We start from the raw sequence: 6,619 nt of genomic DNA, 5'->3' as shown, positions 1-6,619 counted from the left end.
GAGAAACAAAATTGGGTATTGTAACAAATTTTGCAGATGCACATGTATTTCTTATTCCCAATTCACAATTCTTATCCAACTCACATCTCACACTTTGGGATCTACACCAAATTTTCCTTCCAAAAATTCTTTCCATTCACTTTTCAATCCTCGTGAGAATTCATTCGCACATTTTATATTTTTGGCACTCCCTCTCACGTAACAGCAAACACTCACTCTACTCAGTATTAAATATTCTGAGGGAGGGGGGACATTTTAAAGAAAACTAGGAGCCATCTCTTCTTCCTCAATTTTTAGCGCCGCAGTCTCCTCATGGAGAAAAGAACCCAGCAGCCACAACTCCTCCCATTTTTCTCCATTAAACAACTCCAATTGGCATAAAATGACGATCAAAACCCATCTAATCATCCATCACTTTCAGCCACAAAAACACCTCAAAACAGCCCCCAAAACCTACCTCCAAAGCACCCCCATTTCAGCTCCAAAACCTCACGTTTTGCACATAAAACAGCCCTCAAAACAACCTGAACTAGCAGCTGAAAAATGCTGCTCAACTCTACGCCAATCACAGGCAAAAACATTTCCAAACGTGCTCAAATCCACTCCCAAAAAACGACCTCAAAACAGCTCCAAAAACGAGCTGAAAATCCGCCACCATCACCCATGAAAACCACCCCAAAACTGCTTTTGAATCTCCATTAAAATAGCTTCAAAGTCCTGCCATGAAAAACAGCCAAAATTGGCCCGAAACAGCCCCAAAATCACTCAAAAACGCAGGCGAAACCACCCCTGAAGCACCAGCTTTCACCACCAAAATACACTACAAGAAAAAGGCTCATTAGTGACCAGCATTTAGCAGCGGGACTGAAATCTGGTCGCTAAAAATATACTTATAGCGACTAGTTTTATTTATGGTACCTAATTCTAAATTAAATAACGACGCGACTGAATCTCGTCCCTATAATTATAAAATTCTCGTCCCTATATGCAGAATAGAGCGGGAGTGCGAGACTTGAGGTGCCGCCCAAAATTTCTTCTAAAATTTTAAGATTTTTATAATTATAAAGAGATAGAAACCTAGAAAAAGAAATAAAAAAATAGAAACACTTAAAAACATTCTCAAAGTCGTCATTTAGGAACTAGAGTTTACTCTCAATCTCTCAACGTTTCTCTCAAAATCCCCAAATCTTTATCACTTTGACAACTAGTTCTGGTGTTTCATCAAAATCTATTCTTGATTTCATTGTTCAAAGTGACGATTTCCATCATCAGTTGTTCACGACTATTCTACAAATTATTCAATTTTGTCGAGTTATTTTGGGTAATGTTTTCCAACACCAACTGAAGTTGGATCGGTGCGATTGAGTTGGCATTTTGTGATTCAACAAGTTGTTTTTATGGCGAGGCCGTCTCTCTGAGCCATTTTGAGAAGAAGAGCTCACGTGTTATTCACTTCAGCTTCCGCAATGAGATGGGAATGAATTGTTTCATTGTGGTCCAAGGTGCTTTTAGGAGTATTAGCTTGAAATTCGTAAGTTTTGCTTCCCATAATCCTATTCTCTTTATCTGCTTCAGCTATGCTTGTATATGTGCGCTGACAATTTTGTTTCTTGAATGCAAGATTTGATTATCTTTACGACTTTCTTAAGAGATGAAGTGTTCCAATCATCGGTTAGTGTTCCTTTCTTCCACTCACTATTTTAGACTTGCTGGGTTTTGCTATTAATTCTTATGGGTTTTATTTCATTTCATTTATAGGCGCAGTGAGTGATTTTTGGTATTTATTTTCATTGTTGGTCTTCATTTTGTTGATGGATACATTTTATGCACATTCTTGTTGAAATTGGGTGTTTATTTTATAGTGCGCTTCTTAATATTATTATACCGAGGTCAGATATTGCTACTAACCACTCCTTTACGTACTAAAAGGAAGCTTTATTCAATAGGATTATTGTACTTTGTTACCAATTGATATTAGGTGAGGTGCTTAACTGAGCTTGCTAGTCTACGGTGATTATCAAGTTCATGTATCTTCTTTTAAATATGAGTGATAGTTATGTTTGCTAAAAGAAATTAAACTTGTGAATTTATTAGACAATGACTATTTCAAGTGGTGGAAAAATTATTTGCTGCTAGCAGTGCTGTAGTAGATGGATTGAAGTTATAGAAAAAAAGTAAAGATTCATCTGCACAAAGCCTTTGTGAAAGTGATAGATTGAAATGAGTAATTTTAAATATGTTGTTGTATGGTTCTAAGACATATTTTAAATAAAATATTGAAACGTTAGCGAAATGTGGTATTAAAATTGAACACCTTGAAAGCGATGAGACGTGTTTATGGTTTCTCCATAAGTAGGTTACTTGAATAAGTGCATCGGTATTGTACTTGTGGTTGTATAAGAGTTTATGAAGATATTTGATCTTGGTGCAATGGTTGTTAAGGTTATCTTTGATGAAGGGGGTGGTTCATTTGTCAGGGGTGTTGCACTGTTGAAATGATAGACTTTCTTCTTATAATCTGGATCAATTTTTAATTTTTTCTTATTCTCTTTTTCCAAGTTTACTGATTTCGTTACTGGTTCTCAATTTGTCTTTGCTACTCATGCAAATACAATTTATTTTTGGACTGAAACTCAACCTTACACTCTATATCATTTCATAACCATTTAGTTAAAACCTTAGTCTTCTATTCTCTGCATCTCTGTGTCATATGTGACTCTGAAGTTCGCATGTATATTCATGATATAATCTTATAACAGTTGGGATGCATTTCTTAGGTTCTCAAATATGATTTTATTTTTGTTGTAACACTGCAACTTTTCATATAGTAAATCTCATACTCTCATCTGATTATGTACTCTTTTTACTTTTATGAACAATTTATACCCTCTGACATGGGATTATCAACCAATAGAGTATTCCTGACAAGGTGTGCACCCAAAGCCACTTTCTCTTTATCTCTCACTTTTGTGTTTAGCAGCAAAATCGAAGCTCCGTGTGTGAAAGCCGTATGAGGAAAAAGGTAGAAGAATTTTTGCTTTTTAAAATTTAATTATATGGAAGATAAGTTCCTTTTGTTGATTCGTTTTCCTTCTCTTTCCAGGAGTAAGTTCGATAGTTGGAAACAATGCCATTTGAAGTTGGCACAATTTGAGCTGAAACTTGAGAGAGTTAGACAGCAGGTCCAGAAATTTCTTTCACTATTCTTGTAAAAATTATGTTTCTTTTACTTGTCAAAAACATATCTATGTGCATGTGCATTTAGCATTATGGAATTGTAATTATTTTCTCACAAGTTAATGGCTAATTGCAAGGACACCAAGTTTTAGGTTCAAATGTAGGATAATTGTCAATAGTTTATTTTTTTTATTTTTGCATCAGTAGATTTACCCTGATCTGTGTTTGAGTGATATGAAAATTTGCTACATTGAACTGATAGGAACATGGACCCCTCACAGTTTCTTATTTGTAGAAGAACCCAAAATATGATTATGATAGTGAAAAAGTTACAAGGCACTAATTTAGAATTTTTTCGTAAACATTTCTGAGCCAGATATTCTCTGGAAGAAAATGTGCTTTAAAAGTGCAATTTATTTGTTAGTAGTTTATATAATATAATGTTATTAGATCCTATAACTTGCATCCTATATTTATATGTATTAAATAATGAGGGTTGACTCTTATTAACGCAACATTAGAGACTTTGGATGATTCTCGCTAACGCTAATGTTGAACTTAATCTTTGTTTCTTAGGTTACGTGGCACTTACAATTTGGGGTGTAATATGGTAAATAATTATGTGTTCGTCTACCTCTAAGCCTATGAACCTATTTGTACATAATAAGATGTAGTGCTCCTTGTCATTGATGAAACAAATTCATTTTTTGAGTGTCTCTTATAGTGTTTTAGTTGCAGACATGGCCATTTTTGTGTTTTCTTTCATCATGCAAGTTTCTTATATGACCAAAACATTGTTATATTGCAATTAGTTTATGAAATAATCTACGTCTCGCAATTAGTTACCAATGTTTCTGGTTGATTATTATAGTTTTTTAAGTGAATTCATTTCATACTTCTCACAGGTCTTGAAGACATCAATTTACAAGTGAAGATGTATATTTTGGAGACTTCAAGTTGACAACATAATTATCATTTGCCCAGAACTATAGACAACAATTCATTTTATTTGCAAGTGATATTAATTTATTTTCTTTCCGAGGGGTGTCTAAATAATACAGTACAAATGGAATGTTAATCCTTTCTTTTGTAATTATTACAAGTATATATATGAAAACATTATTGATAAGTTTGTTTATATGCATTCATTATATACATTAGGAATGGAATAATATTTCAGAAAAGCAGGACACAAAATATATTTGTTCAGGGACCACATTTCATAAGATCTTTAAGGACCAGATATTTTCATCCTTAAAGTCTTATTAGGACCAGTAAAATCTGCTCGTAGCAAATTAATTGGCACCAGATGCAGCATCCAACGTTCTTTTTTTATCATTCTTTAGGGACCAGAAATGTGGTCCCTGAAAGTATATTAAGGACCAGAATCACACCAGTCCTTAAAAGTTTTTAAAGACCTGTCACTAAATCTCATCGTTACTAAATCAAAGCCTATAGCGAACAGGGACGGACGACCAGATATTTCTGGTCGCTAATAATATTTAAGAATCAGAATCAGACTTTGAGGGACCATTATTCTCGCCCCTAAAGGCGATTTTTCTTGTAGTGACACCCTCATATTTTCTCGCTGAAACCTTTTAACAAACAATCTTACTGCACTTCAACACCATCAAAATGTTTTACCCAAAGCTTCTTGGTTCCCAAGGTTGTAGTATTTTGGTAAAACGGGAGATGTTTGAGCAGTCAATGGCTTTTTCTGGTCGAGTAGGTGGAGGTTCGAGGTTGCCGGCGAGGTTTAGTTTAGAGGCTCCGGTCCAAGGATTCTTTGGTCGTTGAATTTCTACAGTGTTCTACGTCAAATTGTTTAGCATAAAGGCCAGTTTCTTATCTTTTCTTCTTGAATTATTTCGGCCATTCTTCTTGTAATTTGCTTGTCACTGGTTCAGTAGTTTATATTTTGTTACTTGGATTTGCCGTCTTCTTGTTAATGGGCGTTCAATGCTGAGCTTTGTTATTAAGTTTGTGTAATCAATGTTGAATTGTTATTAAGTTCAGATAATTGAAATTGAATAGAAACAATAGCTTTACGTTAATCAAGTTGGGCCCATTAGATGATTTATCAATGATGAATATTATGTCAGTGCCTTTTTTCCTTAATCTAATGCATTTGTTTAAGTTTCTTGTTAAAAGTTCTCTTTAAAAATTGTTGTTATACTTAATTTTTGAAGGAGAGCGAAGCTAGAAATGGATTGTAGATGAAAATTAGTGGGCCATTAGGCTAGTGACTGTGGAATTGAAAAGTGACAGACCTTTAATACATAAAGTATTGATTTGAATTAGTTTGGGCAAATAATAAATTCTGTCAAGCCCAATTACATCACAATCATACATCCTTCTCCACAAATTCACTGTATAACTCTTGACCTTACAATAATCTAGAAGTTTAGGAAAGTGATCATAAATAATAATTTAATTATTACGGTTATTGGTACGGTTCTCATGGCATAACTGTGACACGTAACTCAGAAAAATTCAATTGCACGTTTAAGTGACATGGCCTCTCAATTTTAAATAATAATAAACATGTTAAATCATGGGTACGTACGTGTGTGGCATGATTTTTTGACACGTACAAAAACAACAAGTGTTCGGTAAATTCTTTCCATTCACTTTTCAATCCCTATGAGAATTCATTCTCACATTTTATATTATTGGCACACTAGGAGCCATCTCTTCTTCCTCAAGTTTTAGCGCCGCAGTCTCCTCTTGAAGAAAAGAACGCAACAGCTACAATTCCTCCCATTTTTCTCCATTAAACAACTCCATTTAGCATAAAAATGCGATCAAAACCTAGCAAATCTTCTATCACTTTCAGCCACAAAAATAGTCCCAAAAACCCACCTCCAAAGCACCCTCATTTCAGCTACAAAACCTCATGTTTTGCATACAAAACAACCCTCAAAACAACCTGAAATAGCAGCTGAAAAATGCTGCTCAGCTCTACCCAATCACCGGCAAAAATATTCCCAAACGAGCTCAAATCCACCCCAGAAAGTGACCTCAAAACAGCTCCAAAAACGAGCTGCAAATTCAGCCACCATCACCCATGAAAACCACCTCAAAACTGCCCTTGAATATCCATTAAAATAGCTTCGAAGTCCAGCCATGAAAAGCAGCCAAAACTGGCCTGAAACATCCCCAAATCACTCAAAAATGCAGGTGAAACCACCCCTGAAACACCAGCTTTTCACCACCAAAACACCCTCATATTTTCTTGCTGAAACCTTTTAACAAACAACCTTACTGCACTTCAACACCATCAATGTTCTTTACCCAAAGCTTCTTGGTTCCCAAGGTTGTAGTATTTTGTTAAAACAGGAGTTGTTTGAGCAGTCAATGGCTAATTTTGGTCGAGTAGGTGGAGGTTCGAGGTTGCCGGCGAGGTTTAGTTTAGAGGCATCGGTCCAAGAATTCTTTGGTC

At 35.2% G+C, this 6,619-nt stretch overlaps 1 long non-coding RNA gene across 2 annotated transcripts; it reads left to right on the top strand.

Annotated features, from left to right (window-relative positions):
* Positions 1-211: 211 nt before the first annotated feature.
* On the top strand, positions 212-4,306 carry LOC107765546 (uncharacterized). 2 transcript variants are annotated; one of them, XR_001643457.2, is made up of 5 exons: positions 212-1,531; positions 1,622-1,671; positions 2,915-3,022; positions 3,104-3,182; positions 4,083-4,306. It is a non-coding gene; the product is annotated as an uncharacterized LOC107765546 (long non-coding RNA). The 2 variants fall into 2 exon arrangements; XR_001643456.2 differs by having other exon boundaries at positions 1,622-3,022.
* Positions 4,307-6,619: the final 2,313 nt, after the last annotated feature.

Source organism: Nicotiana tabacum, chromosome 24, assembly GCF_000715075.1.
Source record: "Nicotiana tabacum cultivar K326 chromosome 24, ASM71507v2, whole genome shotgun sequence".
NCBI classification, from domain to species: Eukaryota; Viridiplantae; Streptophyta; class Magnoliopsida; order Solanales; family Solanaceae; genus Nicotiana; species Nicotiana tabacum.
Note: the sequence above shows the minus strand (reverse complement) of the source record. Positions and strands in the feature narration are given on the sequence as shown.